Source organism: Trichosurus vulpecula, chromosome 6 (genome assembly GCF_011100635.1).
Source record: "Trichosurus vulpecula isolate mTriVul1 chromosome 6, mTriVul1.pri, whole genome shotgun sequence".
Taxonomy (NCBI): domain Eukaryota; kingdom Metazoa; phylum Chordata; class Mammalia; order Diprotodontia; family Phalangeridae; genus Trichosurus; species Trichosurus vulpecula.
Genome location: NC_050578.1, coordinates 5,229,537 through 5,245,813, shown reverse-complemented (window position 1 = coordinate 5,245,813; position 16,277 = coordinate 5,229,537). Strand labels below are relative to the sequence as shown.

The window sequence follows — 16,277 nt, the reverse complement described above, 5'->3', positions numbered from 1 at the left end:
GGTCCGGGTTGGTGGTTCTTGAGGAAGCAGGAGTGCTGGTGTGGCAGAGCTGGCTGTATAGAAATAGCTCTGAAATCAATGGCACATCCCCTCAAGCTTGGAACAAAGTACTCTTTGCTCTACAAGCAGTCATACCCTGACGAAAAACTCAAGGGTCAAGTAAGTTGGCTGGGAACATGGCCAGGCAGTGAAAACACACCCAGATTCAGTCTCAGACTTTGGAATCCTTCTTTGGTGACAAAGAAGACCAAAACATTGTGGTGGCAAGCAAAATGGCCTTTGTTTTCTTTGAGTGACTCGGTGTATTTCATTGAGCCTTGCTGGGTGCTGGGCCCCAGGCCTAGAGCCCTATTAGATGTGGAACCTATGTGGGTGGTTGGATTGGTGACTGGGGTGGGCCCAGGATGGGGCTGGCTAGGGGGAAGTGTTGACTCCAGAGCCATACCCTATTGGGTGTTGACCTAATCTATGTGGATGTGAGCCTCCCAGGGTCCTGAGGGGAGGGGCCAACTCAAGAACCAATCACCAGAGCCTGGGCCCTGGTCAGTCAGATGACGCTTGATGATGTCAAAAGCTCTATAAGAGGAGAGAAGACAGCTTGAAGATCCCCTTTTCAGTTGGAGCAGCAGTGGTGGCGAGTGTGACTCTGGGCCAGCCCTTGTTCCGAGCTCCCGGGCTGAACCTAGATGTTAGTAACTATGAATTGTATTGGGTCTGTCTGTTGATGTTTGTAATTTATTTGTATTTTGTTCTGAAGTTCAGGGTGCTGGTTTTTTCCCCTGAACTAACTGAATGCTGTCTGTATGCTGGATTAAAGTAAGTTTGTCAACCCCTTCACCTTGCTTTCCTTGGTTAAGCAGATGAAAAGAACCTGTGCTTTCCCAGCATGCCGGCAGCTTTCTGGGTGCTGGTTGTGGGTGCATCTTACACCCCCACAGAAGCTACTAGCCAGATTGTGGAAACAAACATACGGCCTGAAGAAGTCAACAAAGTGCAAGAGCCTACGCCAAAAGCCTCCAATAAAAACATGAACTGGTCTCAGGCCATGGAAGAGCTCAAAAAGGAGTTGGAAAAGCAAGTTAGAGAAGTAGAGGAAAAATTGGGAAGAGAAATGAGAATGATGCAAGAAAACCATGAAAAACAAGTCAATGACTTGCTAAAGGAGACCCAAAGAAATACTGAAAAAAATATTGAAGAAAACGACACTTTAAAAAATAGACTAACTCAAATGTCAAAAGAGCTCCAAAAAGCAAATGAGGAGAAGAATGCCTTGACAGGCAGAATTAGCCAAATGGAAATGGAGGTCCAAAAGACTACAGAAGAAAATACTACCTTAAAAATGAGATTGGAGCAAGTAGAAGCTAGAGACTTTATGAGAAATCAAGATATTATAAAACAGAACCAAAGGAATGAAAAAATGGAAGACAGTGGTAAATATCTCATTGGAAAAACCACTGACCTAGAAAATAGACCCGGGAGAGATAATTTAAAAATTATTGGACTACCTGAAATTCATGATCAAAAAAAGAGCCTAGATATCATCTTTCAAGAAATTATCAAGGAGAATTGCCCTGATATTCTAGAGCCAGAGGGTAAAATAGAAGTTGAAAGAATCCACAGATCGCCTCCTCAAATAGATCCCAAAAAGAAAACTCCTAGGAACATTGTCACCAAATTCCAGAGCTCCCAGGTCAAGGAGAAAATACTGCAAGCAGCCAGAAAGAGACAATTTGAATATTGTGGAAAAACAATCAGGATAACACATGATCTGGCAGCTTCCACATTAAGGGACCGAAGGGCTTGGAATACGATATTCCGGAGGTCAATGGAGCTAGGATTAAAACCAAGAATCACTTACCCAGCAAAACTGAGTATCATGCTCCAAGGCAAAATATGGATTTTCAATAAAATAGAGGACTTTCAAGCTTTCTCAGTGAAAAGACCAGAGCTGAATAGAAAATTTGACTTTCAAACACAAGAATCAAGAGAAGCATGAAAAGAATTTACACTCCTTGAGGACAAGAATGGCTTTGCTTTTAAGCCTGGCATCTACAGCACCAAGCACATTGAGGAAAGGCAAAAGGCAACATTGGAGTCTTTTCTCTCCACAGTTCATGAGCTATTCTACCCCCCTGAGCTTGAAGGGGAGAAAAGACCCCACTACTCTTACTATTCAGCCTTCTTCATAATCTTCCTGTTGAAGGCTGGGATGAAAAATATTCCAGATTCAATTCTATCTGAAAACATTCCAACTTTTATGGAACTATATATCTATACATCCAAAATCTTTACAAACTGGTGCTCATATTTAAAACACTGGGAGGGTCCTTAGATGCTCCAAGAAGAATGAAACTCAAGGTACCTTTTTGGCAAATTTATTCACCAGCTCAGGACTGGAAGAAGATGGTGGCCAAAGAAGACTAGGAGCAAAGCACACTCCCAGGTTGTGTGATGTCATCTGATTTAAGGTTGCTTGTTGCTTGATGTTGTGCAACAAGTCAAATAGATGCCTCAAAAGAATGAAATTCATCCTAGGAAGCCACTCCAATGCCCTAAAAATTGGAGGAGGAAAAAATGGCATTCCTAACGTAAAATATTTGGCTTATTAGCTTATTTACAAAAAAATCAAAAGAGAAAAAGAGAACAGTGTATTTTTCACAACTCAATGAAAGTGGAAAAGAATGCAGACATGTCAAAGTTTATAAAAATACAATGCCTGGAATATTTTTCTGAAAAAAAAGAACAGGGGCCCAGATCTACCCTCTCATGCTGTATCCCTCATGATTTTAAGAGAAGAGTTTAAAAACTCACTCTAAGAAATATCCAGGTGGCATCAGTGTGATACCAGTGGGAGGCCTTGGACACCCTTGGTTTCAGGATTATTACACAAAAGGCCACCACAGGCAGGGCCTTTGCTCCAAAAGAAGCCAAAGAATTGTAGCTTGCCTCATAAACATCACCCACCTGCTCCTGATTCCAGCCTAGCTCACCCAGGGCTCATCATCGAATATCCAAATACGATTACGACCTATTCTTTTGTTCACTCAGGAGCTATTTTCAGCTGATGTTAAAAAGAACTCATCCCATTTGCCTCAATAAAATAGTGGCAAGTATTCCAAGACCTCGTGTTAATGTCTTCAGATGGGTGTTAGGAGAAGCTCAGCACTCCCAGAACCGCCATAATTTAGTACAAAGAGGAGAAGAGCATTCCTGCTTGGAAATGGGCTCCATGTGCTGCAAACGTGCTCTGGCCTGCTGCCCACTCCCCGTAGATGGAGTGGGATCGTTCTACCAGTGCTCTGTTCTCAGACATTTGAATACTCTGATACCTGGATGGCTCCTTAATCTCATCAGGGTAGGTGAGCTCACAAACGTTGCAGATGTCAAATCATCCACTTCCCATCCTATGTGTCCATGCCCATATAAGCATCTAGGTGGCACAGTGGTTACAGCAAGGGGCGTGGGGTTGAATGGATCTGAATTCAAATCCATACTGACTAGCTTACTAACTGTGTGGCCCTGAGTAAGTCATCTACCTGCTGTCTGCCTCAGTTTCTTCATCTGTTAGAGGGGATAATAATAGCATCTACCTTCCAATGTTGCTGTGACAACAACAAAAAAGACTTTTGTAATATACTTTGCAAATCTTAAAGTGCTACAGAAATATGACGATGATGATGGTACTGCCAGCACTACCACTACTACTACTACTACTGGCACTTCCATTGCTACTACTAGTACCAGCACTACAACTATTGCTGCTTCATGTAGCACTTACTATGAGCCAGGCATTGTGCTTAAATCTAGATTTGAATTCAGGTCTTCCTGACTCCAGACCCAGGGTGCTGTTCACTGGGTTGTCAGCTGCCCCTAAAATTTTCACCTGAAGTTTTCAGTCTTTTATCGTTTACTTTGGGTTTGTTTTTCATGATCCATAGACAGTTAGGTGGCTTAGAAGGTTTCGATATCATGAGAACAACATGATAATAGATCCTTTCTACAACTCTCTTAGATCCCAAATCCCAAAATAAAGGAACTTTTTTCCCAGGTAATGTAATTACACCTGATTCCACAAGAAAAAAAGACAGAAACCTCTGATTCCCATCACTTGCAATCTGTGTGCATTGTGCAATCCCTCATTAACTGATATGGAAGAACTTTCATTCTAAGAGTTTTCACCCCAACACTAGCTAAATCCATGTACTTACCACAAAGCATTTTTGAGGTTTGTGGCTGGGGGCCCAGCTTACTGATTCCTCCTGACATTGGCTTTGACCCAGGGGTGTGCCAGCTTCTGCTTGAGGGATCCTGAGTCTCCTGGGAGAACAAAAGACACATAAGAAAAAATAAATCCTGAGTACTATAATGGAGAAAATGAAAGAAAATAATTCAGAAATTCTGAGAATAAACACAAAGTATCATTTTATCTCTTCCATAAAAAATTTAAAATCAGCTCCACCTCAGTCTCCAAGGTAAATTATTTCTAAATATTTTAAATCTCTTTTAGTGTCTGCTTTTGCATCAGGTATATGTGTAATGTACCTTCTCACAAAGAATAATTCCTTAAAACGAAAACTAAATGGAAGCAGTGAATTGAGGGAAAAAATATCAAAAGCAAATTGTCTGATAAAATTCTTCTGTCTAGCACATATATGGAATTAATACCATTATTTAAGAACAATAGTCATTCTGCAATATAACTATTGCCTCCATTCTAACTCTAATCACATTGCTTTTGCTTGTGAAAAAGCTTTTAAAATCTTATTTAATAAATATTCTCCATTTTATCATTTACCATCCTTTCTTGACTTTCTTTATTCAATGACTCTCTTCCATCCATAGTTGTGAAAAGTTGTACTTTTCCTTATTCTCTAATTTGTTTAGGCTATGATCTTTTACATTTAGGTCATCTATTCATTTGATACTTATTGTGATTATATGGTGTAAAATGCTGGTTTAAGCCTTGTTTCTGCCAGACTGCTGCCAAATTTCCCCAGAACAGAGATTTCCCCCTGTACTATTCTAGCACATGTAAGTGTTGCAACCCCACAATCTCTAAGAACAAAATTTCAGAAAAAGAAATCTTTAAGTGCAAAGGAGATGGGCTGTTCATGTAATAAGAGCCAGGGGTAACAGATAGACAATCCTGCTATTCCATAATGTCAAGAGAGATAAGGATAGACTTCATCATGTTTGGGAGACAACCTGGGGAATATTGATGAGAGGATATGGGCAAGAGCCACGTAGGGAAGGGGGTGCGGACAGGCTGCAATTTACACCACTTCAGGGAGCACTCATACCATTGAGGTTACAAATCCATCAAAATAATTGAAGTGTCATGAATCCATAATGTAGCATATTTGGGGAGGGTGAGGTTAAGGAAATACTCATTTCAAAAGCATACTCCCTTGGTTTTCCAAAACACTTTCCCTAGCTTATCTCCTCTAAAACAAGATGGCTTTTGAAATCTGTACTGCAATAATTGAATCATATCCTGAAATCTGTCTTCAGAAGCTGAAGTGAGCCTTTTTTTTTTTTTTTACCAAACTGTTCAACCTAGAGCCAGACAGCAAATCATAAGGCCTTCCCAGAAACCTCTGCTGCAGACCGCCATGGTAGTCTTCATGATATCATCCACAATCAGTTCTCTAATCCAAAGTCTGTCATGAATTTTATAAGAGATGTTGTGCCCCAGACATACAGAAAATAATCCCCTGGAGCTGCGTCAACAACTGCAGTGATATAATTCAATGAATCACAATTAGGAATTGGCTTCTGTCCTGGAAATCATGTACCCTTCTGGGAATTTCAAAAGGTTAGCAAGAAGCTGAAGATGCCTCCACATTTTTAAATCCTGCCTTTCCCAGCCCCCTTTAATGCTAGGGATGCTTCCAATTGTTAGCCCCAATTTATCTTGTTGCATATGTTGTTGTTGTCCAGTCCTTTCAGTTGTGTCTGAGTCTTTGTGACTCCATTTAGGGTTTCTTGGGAAAGATACTTACAGGGGTTTGCCATTTCCTTCTCTAGATCATTTTACAGATGAGGAAGCTAAGGCAAACAGACTTGCCCAGGGTCACACGGCTAGTAAGTGTCTGAGGCCATATTTGAACTCAGGTCTTCCTGACTCCAGGCCTGGTGCTCTATCCACTGTGCAACCTAGCTGCCCTGTGTTTGTACATTTGTCCATTTTCTCCCCATTGTCCTGTGAGCTCTGGGAAAGCAGGGACTGGTTTTGCCTTTCTTTGTATCCCACCACTTAGCACAACTTCTGGCATGCAGTAGCTGCTTCATAAATGCTTGTTGACCCATTATTAATTGTCATTTAAGCCTTTGTCCAACTTTGGGATGTGAATGTGTACCAAAGTGGGTGTGCTACCATTGGAGGGAGGGGGAGGGTTAGCCGATATTCCTATCCACCATCACATATAGCAGCTGTGAAAGACAAGAAGCTTTTAGCACAAGTGGTTTATTCCTTTTCTCCTTCACAGTTAAGTCATGGGCTTTTAATAGGCACTTTCTGTGATTGCCATCTTGATCAGTGTCTGCTGCCAAATGCCCCCGATGAGCTTGAGGATGGTGGACACTTGGGGGAGATTTAAGAGGATCGTCATACTCAGATTGTAAAGTTTTCCCAGCATGATTGGATAATAAAAGTCACTCTTCTAAATCATGCAGTGTACTCAATTGCCAGGGTCCTCCTTCAGGTCTCATCTTTATTTGTTTTTTGTTTTTCTAATATCCTAGCAATAAGGAAGGAGAAGGAAAGGCTGTTGTTATCTCTCTAAGGGCTATATACCTATATTTGGGAACATGCAGAATTATATTCTGTAGATATGACTAAGCAAAAGGCCCAGCTTGGGATGTTGAGTATAGGCTGCATTAAGAGAGCATAACTTCCCAAAATACAGAAGTTATAGCCCCTCTGTTCTATGCCTGCTGGCTCTAAATCTGGCATATCATTCAGTTCTAAGCAGCACAGATTAAGAAGGACATTGATATATTGGAGAGCAGCCAGAATAGGGTATCTAGAATGGTGAAGGTCTAATATTCCATGTCAGATGGTGGTGCCTTAAAGGAACTTTGGATTTTTAGTCAGGAAAGTGATGATTCAGCCAGGACATGATTTATCTCTTCAAGTATTTGAGGGACCATCCTCTGCAGGAGGGATCAGGTTTGCTCCTCTTTGACTTCTGAGGGCAAAACTAGGAGCAAAGGAAAACAGTTGCAAAAAGGCAGATTTATGTTTGATGTCAGGGAGAAAAAATCTCAGCAATTAAAGCCATCCAGAAGAGGAATTTGGAGCTGTTGACGTTCTCTAACTGGAAACTTCCTAGCAGAGGCTGACTGACCACTTGCCTTGTCAATTACATCATAATGGGTATTTCTTTTGGCTTGGTCCTCTGGGTCCATTCAATCTCTGAAATTCTGTTATTTTGTGATACATGAAGAGTTCCAGATTAGAGATGTACTCTGACTCACTCTTCTCTGAAATTTCATTCTTTCATTTGTTTTCTGAGCACAGTGGCCAACTCTATGACCAGTAACTCATGGAACAACTAGTCTCTTCAAGGAGCAGAGGTTCCTATTGCTGTGAAAACCACCTGGTATTAAGGGCATCCTTTTCCTATATCGTGTGGGTTGTGAATTTAAGGTCTTCCTAAGAATGAGAAAAATGCTTAAATGTCTTTCTTTTTATGTAAATAGTATTTTATTTTTTCCAATTACATGTAAAGGTAGTTTTTAACATTCATTTTTTATAAGATTTTGAGTTCCAAATTTTTCTCTCTCCCTCCCTCCTCTCCTCAAGACAGTAAGCAATCTGATAAAGGTTATACCTGTGCAATCATGGTAAACACATTTCCATATTAGTCGTGTTGTGAAAGAAGAAACAGAACAAAAGAGGGAAACCATGGGGGGAAAAACAAAGTGAAAATAATTCATTCAGACTCTATAGTTCTTTTTCTGGATGTGGACAACATTTTCCATCAGGAGTCTTTTAGAATTGTCTCTTAGATCAGTGTATTGCTGAGAAGACCCAAGTCTGAAAGTTAGTCATCAGAGATACTGTGTGTCTGTAATTGTGTACAATGTTCTCCTGGTTCTGCTCCCCTCACTCAGCATCAGATCATATAAGTCTTTCCAGGTTATCATGAAGTCCATCTGCTCCTCATTATATTCATATACCACAACTTGTTTAGCCATTCCCCAACTGATAGGCAACCCCTTGATTTTAAATTCTTTACCACCACAAGAAGAGCTGCTATAAATATTTTTGAACATATGGGTCCTTTTCATACTTGTATGAATTCTTTGGGATACAGCCCTAGAATTGGTATTGCTGAGTCAAAGGATATACACATTTTTATAGCCCTTTGGGCAAAGTTCCAAATTGCTCTCCAGAATGGTTGGATCAATTCACAACTCCACCAATAATGCATTAGTGTTCCAATTTTCCCACATCTTCTCCAGCATTTATGATTTTCCTGTTTTGTCATGTTAGCCAATCTGACATGTCTGCTCATCATTTCTTATAGCATAATAGCATTCCATTACATTCATATACCACAATTTGTTCAGTCATTCCCCATTTGATGGACATTGAATGTCTTTCTTAAGCAGACTGAACACCTACTTTTTGAAAATATTTTCACTTATGGCTGACAATGAAATTGGAGTAGGTTTGGTACTGGTTTTTCAAAGCATAAAGGGCACTATCTGGTGGTATCTTGGCAAGGAGGATGGTATGAATGTAGATGTCTTATCCAAGCCTGTTTTTCTGAACTCAATCAGTGCCCTTAATTAAGGAACTCTTTTTGTGACTCCACTTTGCTTTCACATTGTCCAATGACAAAGGGAGTCGATATTAAGGATTTATTTCAAGAGAAACATTCATGTGCTAAATCTTTTTTCCTCCTACATTAGTGTGTATCTGTCCTTAGATTTAAGGATGATGATTCTGAATCGTTTCTGTGTCAGTAAAGAAAGTCAGTCAAGAGGAACTGCTCAAGTGCTAAGCACTGTAAGATAATGCTACATTCAGTTATGTTCATGATATGTTACAGGTGCCAAAGCTGGCAGGGACCTGGGGCACAGAGAGTTAAAATGGGTTTGGAGCTCAGTTTTGATACTTACTAGCTGTTTTATCTGTGGCCCTTGGTTTCCTCACATGTAAAATAAAAGACTTCAATTAGATAATCCTTAATGTCCTTTTCATGTCTATGTTCTAACAATCCTACACCATCTAGGATATCACTATACTTAGTTCCTGGCACACAGTAGATGCTTAGTAAATGTTTGTGGAATTGATGAATTAACAAGAAAACTCTCCCACATACCAGAAGAATAATCTTTCAACATCTCTATCAGAAGTTCCTAACATTTTTTTGCATGTATAATGGACCCCTTTGACAATCTTCTGAAACCTATATACTTCTCAGTTAGCCAGTCAACAAATATTTATGAAACATTTTTTCTATGCCAGCTACTCTGCTAAGTCCTGGGGATACAAAGAAAAAAACCAAATAAAAAACCCCACAAAAAAACTAAAACTAGTCCATACCCTCACGGAGCTCACAGTCAAATGGGGGAGATAACCTGAGAATATCTCTTCACAAACAAGATCTAAATGGAACAATTTGGAGATTATCAACAGATTTATTCTCAGAATATTTTTAATACACAAAATAAAGTCTATTAGATTTTAAAATAAAAAACAATAGTTATATAAATGTAGCTATATTTCAATATTTATGTATCTCATTTATCTATCATCTGTTTATTTGCCTATGTTTCTATCTATATATCTACTTTGTATATATGTATGTGTGTATTCATATGTATCTACCTATCCATCTTTCTCCCTCCTTCTCTCCCTCTCCCTCTCTATCCACTTATTTATATAGTATCATCATGTTATCTATCCATATATCCATTTACCTATATATAGTACTACAATCTATGCACCTGTATTATAATCTATCTATCTATCTATCTATTTATCTATCTATCATCTATCTTTGTACAGCAAGTTCATGGATCCCAGGTAAAGAACCCCTGATCTATGAAGAAACTGGGCACATCTCTATGAACTGATAAAGAACAAAGGGAGGAGAACTAGGTGAACAATTTATGTAATGACAAAAATATCGTAGGGGAAAAATGTTGAAAGACTTTGGAATCTAGTCAATACCATGATAAAACAGAAGTCCAGAGCACTGAAGATAAAGCATGCCACTCACCTCTTGCCTGAGAGGTAAGGAACTGAAATGTTTCAAAGAGATAGATTTTCCAATGTGCTCAATGTGGGCATTGACTTTTCTGGACTATGCAGGCTTACTATAAGTGGCTTCGATTTGTTTTTATTTATTTGTATGTCTGTCTATATACCTATTTAATTTTAATGGAGTGTAGGGGAAGGGATAGATTTTTAAAAATTCAAAAACAATTCAAAGAACCTCTTCTCCATTGGATAGCTTCCAGTGATAGACAGCTCATTACCTCTCAAGGCAGCACACTACTTTTGGAACGCTTCAATTGGACGGAAGTTTTTCTTCCAATCAAGCTGAAACCTGCCACTCTCTGATTTCCAACCATTCTTCCAATCAAGCTGAAACCTGCCACTCTCTGATTTCCATCCATTGTTCGGAGCTGACTCTGCCTCTCTGGAACTTGTAGACTTTGTTCCGACTTCTTCCTTCTAGGGCCAATCAAAACAGGTTTAATCCTTCATTGACATGATAGCCCTTAAAATACTTGAATTCTGATATCCTATCTGCTTGTTTTGTCTTCTCTTTTCAAGGCTAAACATCCCAGTTCCTTCAATTTTTTGAGTAGCCAGACCATTCTGACCACTCTTCTTTGGGCATGCTCCAGCTTGTCAGTATCTTTATTAAAAAATGTAGCACTAAGGACTGGACACAATATGCCAAATATAGGCAGACCAAGAATGAGGGCATTGAGATCACCACTCCTATGATTCTGAACACTAAGCTTGTTAATGCTGCCTAAGATCACATGATACAACTTTGTTCTTGTATCTCTTCATCCACAGGTTTCTCTCCAATGTCTCTTCAAGGCAGCAGAGTGACCCTAGGTTGTTGAAGGCCAACAACAAATGAGCACAAGCTCCAGCAGATTCTATCATGGCAGAAAGGATTCAAGTGGAGTCTTGGTTCTAACATCACCCTAACATCTCCTTGGTTCTAACATGTACAAGGGAGGATAAGTATGAAGAAACTAATGGCTGGCCAGCAGATGATCAGTTTTTTGGCCCTGGTGTACCCATATTGCTATGTGTGCCCTTTTGGTTTCCATAGTCACTGTCTTGAATTGGAGGCAAATGGAACTGAAGGTACTAAGCATAAATTAATAACTTAATTTGTATCACATCTTATAGCTAACTGTAGTAAGTCAACAAGCATTCATTTAAGCACCTACTATGCTAAATGTTAAACACTGGGGTCAAGAAAAAGGGCAAAAACCCCAATATCTGCCAGCAAGGATCTTGCAGCCTAGTAAGGGAAACAACATGCAAACTACTAGGCATAAACAAGACAGGAACAGTATAAATCGAAGATAGTCTTAGAGTTGGCACTAGCACAACTGTAGGTAATGAGAGCTCACGGTCCAGCGACCAATAAATTGTTCTGCTATTGGAATAACTGAAGGAGTTGCAGCTAAGTAAGTGGATAGCTCATGGATTCTCCTTGGGAAGAGAAAACAAGGAGGTGGCATATTTGCTTTCATTGTATACCCAAAGGTAAGAAGCAACATGACTCCATGGGAGAGTTGGTCATCTCTTCTTGCATTACTTATGATGAATTCAAGGGGACAAAAACATAACATAAAGTTAACTGCAATTAAACCAACTACCCCAGTGCCTACCAATCCACACCTGATTTGTCATCTTTATAAAACATTCTGTAGATGTATCAAGATAATTCTTAATGAAAATATGAAAACAGGAGAGGCAAACCTTCATGAACAATCCTCCACAAGAGTCCTCATTACAGTCACACAATTGACTATAGGTTGTAAGGAGTACTGCTGTGGGGTGTTATTCAGCAAATGTATTGTTGGGAAAGGTGGAGATTCACTAGAGCAGGGAAGAAGTTTAACAAATGGATAGCCTGAATGCTGCCCTAGTCCCCATGACCTAGAAAAATTCCAGAATGAATGTGCCCAGCTTTGTGGCTATGTTTCTTGTACAGGATCATGTAAGAAAATGAACAAGAATCGTATATGAAAAGATTGTGTGCATGTATCATGATCCGTGCCAAAGGAGGAAACAACCTCCATCAAGCAGATTATAGATTAGTCAAATATATCACACTGGTAGCCTGCAGTCCAGTGAAAACTGGATCATTTATACATCAAGGATTGTATAACCATTCCTACCGATCTTCTCCCAACACTGCTTATGAAACTGATTTTTTGAATCCAAATGTAACTTCTCTGTTCCTCCCTCCCTCCCTCTTCTCCGTCCCTCCCTTTTTCCTTCCTTCCTTCTTTCTTTCTTTCTTTCTTTCTTTCTTTCTTTCTTTCTTTCTTTCTTTCTTTCTCTCTCTCTGTCTCTCTTTCTTCTTCCTCTTCCACTTCTTCTTCTTCTTCCTCTTCCTCTTCCTCCTCTTCCTCTTCCTCCTCTTCCTCCTCTTCTTCTTCTTCTTCTTCTTCTTCTTCTTCTTCTTCTTCTTCTTCTTCTTCTTCTTCTTCTTCCTCTTCTTTTGCTGCAAGTCAGTACAACTCTCCTGCCAGCCAAGGACAAAAGTGGAAGCAACAGGTGATTAAATTGGGGCCTTGGATAATTAAGAAAATGAAAAGTGAAATGCCTTACTCAGTGTCCCACAGCTAACAAGTAGTAGAGTCAGGACCAGAGGCAAGGCTCACCTACTCCCAATCCAAGTTTCTCCATTCTGCCATCCAGCTTCCTGCCATTGAATATTAGCATTAGAAAAGGCCCTTGTGAAACCATGTGGTGTATAGAACGAGCCTTGGTTTGGGATTCGTGGCTTGTATTGGCTGTCCCTCCCAGATTTGTCTTAGTTGAACATTTGATAATTTGAAGTGATTCAGTTGGTGACCTAATTTCTTGATCATAGTTTCTATTTTCTCCTAAACTATAATCCAGTTTACCCCTTCTTGGAAAATCAGGTTGGATCACCTTAAGTGGCTAAAATATCAGCTAATTATGCCAATTTAGTTCGCTCCCAAATATGAGAAGTGCAAATTGGATTAATGGAGAAAAGTTTTCTTTTTGCGTCTGATCTAAGATGTGTGTGGGGGGGGGGGGGGGCGGGGCGGGGGAAGGAATTTTCTTCGAGAAAAAGCAGTGTCGGTTGGCGTCCGTCCGTCAGCGGGAGCTGGGCCGGCTGTTGGAGGGCGCTGTGAGGCGCGGGGGCCCCGCGATGCTCCGCGGGCCCTAACATGGGCACCAGCGGCTCCAAGGGCCGGGGGCTGTAGCCCTTCTCGGCGTCGGCGGCGACCGCTGGGCCGGGAGGCAGCCCCGAGCTCACCGACGCGGCCCGAGCCCAACACTCCCTGGCCCGAGCTCGGGGCTTCCGCACCGCGCCGCCCTTCGTGTTCACCCGTCGCGGTTCCATGTATTATGATGAAGATGGTGACCTGGCCCACGAGTTCTATGAGGAAACAATTGTCACCAAGAATGGGCGGAAGCGTGCCAAGCTGAGTCGGGTGCAGAAGAATCTGATCCCTCAGGGTATCGTGAGGCTTGACCACCCGGGCGGCCACGTGGATTTCCCGGTGATCATCTGTGAGATGTGAGCCCTGCAGCCCCTTCCTGCCCACACCCCAAGCCTGTGGAGTGGTGGGTATGGACACCTGGGTAGGAGGAGGGGCAGCAAGGCCAGAAAGAGGCCTTGGCTGGGGAAAACTCCCCACTTCCTTGGCAGGGCACTCCAAGCTGCTGAGTCCACAAATTCAAAGTGTGGGTCCTGTTGAGAGGTGCCTGGGTTAAAGCAGCAGCCCCAGAATGAATTCCACCTGACATGGGCCACCTGATGGGCCATATTTTTTCATCTGCAAGCCAAGGGGTGGGGAAGCTGGGTACCCAGTTCTGTTTCTTCCACAGTACGGAGGGTCTGGGGATAAAGGATGGTTGGCTTCTTGGTTCACTAGAGTAGGTATTTTCTCCAGGATCTGAGTGCCTGGGTAAAGGAAGGGGGTAGGATACTCAGTTTCTCTTCCTGAACCCCAAAGCCCCACCCTACCCTCCAATATCCAGAGGAGCGTCAGGAAATAAAAGCTGGGGGTGAAAGCTCATGCCAGGAATTTCAGGGTACAATTCTCCTTCCTTCTGACCTCAACCACCCCCCAGTACCCCTCCCACTCCTGTTTCCTTGTAGCATGTACCTCTCCCTCTGTCCATCTTGGGGGAAGGGGCAGGAGAGGCCTGGGGCTTGGTCACTGTCAGGGAGACAAGGGGACACAGCACTTTATGAGCAGGGTCTCCTCTTTTCCTGGCCCTTCCCCCGTGTCTCCAGGGGCTATGGGGCTGGCCATGGGGAGCTTTGCTATGCACAAGCAGTACCCTCCTTTCTCCTTCCCCTCACATTTCTGAGCATTTCAGCCATTTGCTACCTCGATTCCTTCCACCCCTGAGGGAGGCTGGTCTCAATGAATCTCGCAACCACCACGATCCACTGCCCCATTCCTCATTCCCAGCCCACAAATAGCTCAGCCTGCTGGAACGGAAGGGGATTAGAGGGTCCCCTCTCTGGGATGGGTTTCACTTCCTACACTGTGATCCTCCCCAACCACACCTCCCTATACACATATACACCTGGTCCCTGAGGACATGGTTGGAAACTGGAGGGGCAGTGAATCTTCTACATGGGAACTCTAGAATTGGGAGAAAAGCATTAACTCTAAGGATATGGGGGAGAGGGCCCTTGCTCAGTACCCCTGCTAGACTGCCTGAGAAGCCTTTTTGTTTCTTACACCAACCTTTACTTGGGAGAAAGAGGGAGAGTTTCCACACACTACACTTGATGTGTCCTTCAGGCCTATGCCCATCAGCTCTGGACAGCACATTCCCAACCAACCCCTGCACCCCGTTATAATAGGCAGTTCTGCCCACCTGGCAAACTTACCCATGTCTCTTTAGTGCCCTGGCCCAATCCCTCCCCCAAGCTGCTCACCTGTTAGTGGGCATGGGCTACTGGGCCAACCTTCTGCTCTCCGGGGTCGGTCTGGGCAGCAGTGGGATAGGGAGACTTACAATGTGAAGGTTTGTAAATAGTCTATCTATGTCCATGATATTGTTGAAGCAGAAATTCAGTCTGTTTACTTTTTAGGATTCCTTTTTTAAAATTCCTTTCTGTGCAAACTGTGCTTTTTGTGTCAATGTGACCGAGAGGTGGTCTGGGGCAGAGGTGATAATAGAGGGGGAAGGGCTGGTTGCTCTCTCCCCCAGCCCAGGCTGGCGTGCCCTTTTGTTCAATTTAAATAAAGTTATTTGTAGATCGAAAAAAAAAGAAAAAGAAATGTTCCTTGAGTGTATAGGGTGATGATGTTAAAAGCTGCTCAAATGTATCTAAAGCTAGGGTTGGTGGTGCCTGAGGAGAACTTGGTTGAGGTTTAAGTACACAATAAAAGATCCCTTAGGGATGTTAATAGCAACCCATTAGGTTTATTTAATGTAATACTGTAGATGTGTGTATGTATGATAAGCATGTGTGTGTGCATGTATACATGTATAAATATACGAAAAAATGCTTTCCAAAAGCAAAGAAAGGTATAACAACTGATATCAACTGAATTAAGGAAGTAGACAGAATTAGGGAAACATCAATCATGATTACAATGAAAATGAAAATAAGAGCAACTCAATGCTGCAGGGTTAGACATTATGTAAACAACTAGGCACATAGAAGATGTATGCAGAGTAGGTAGAAAGTTGTTTGTCCTTTGTTCTTGAAGAGGATGATGACATCAAGAAGGTGATGTCATGATTTGCAAATGAATTGGATTTAAGTGAGGCTGGAGTGTGCAAATTCATCAGTCTCACTCTCTCTTCCTGGGTCATCTGGGTCCAGTGGCAAGAGATAGATTAGGATGACTGGAGATGACCCCAGATATTGGCCTTTTTAAGCTAAGATCTAGGTCTCAGTTAACATTTCTTAAAGCACGAAAGTATTCTATTACATTCATATACCATAACTTTTTCAGATTCTCCCTAACCAATGAGTATCCAATTCTTAGCCTCAAAAAAGAGATTATTTTTGTACATTTGGATCCTTTCTTCTTTCTTTGATTTCTTT

At 41.7% G+C, this 16,277-nt stretch overlaps 1 pseudogene; it reads left to right on the top strand.

Annotated features, from left to right (window-relative positions):
• The first annotated feature begins 13,422 nt into the window (after window positions 1-13,422).
• Window positions 13,423-13,779, top strand: LOC118852753 (annotated as a pseudogene).
• Window positions 13,780-16,277: the final 2,498 nt, after the last annotated feature.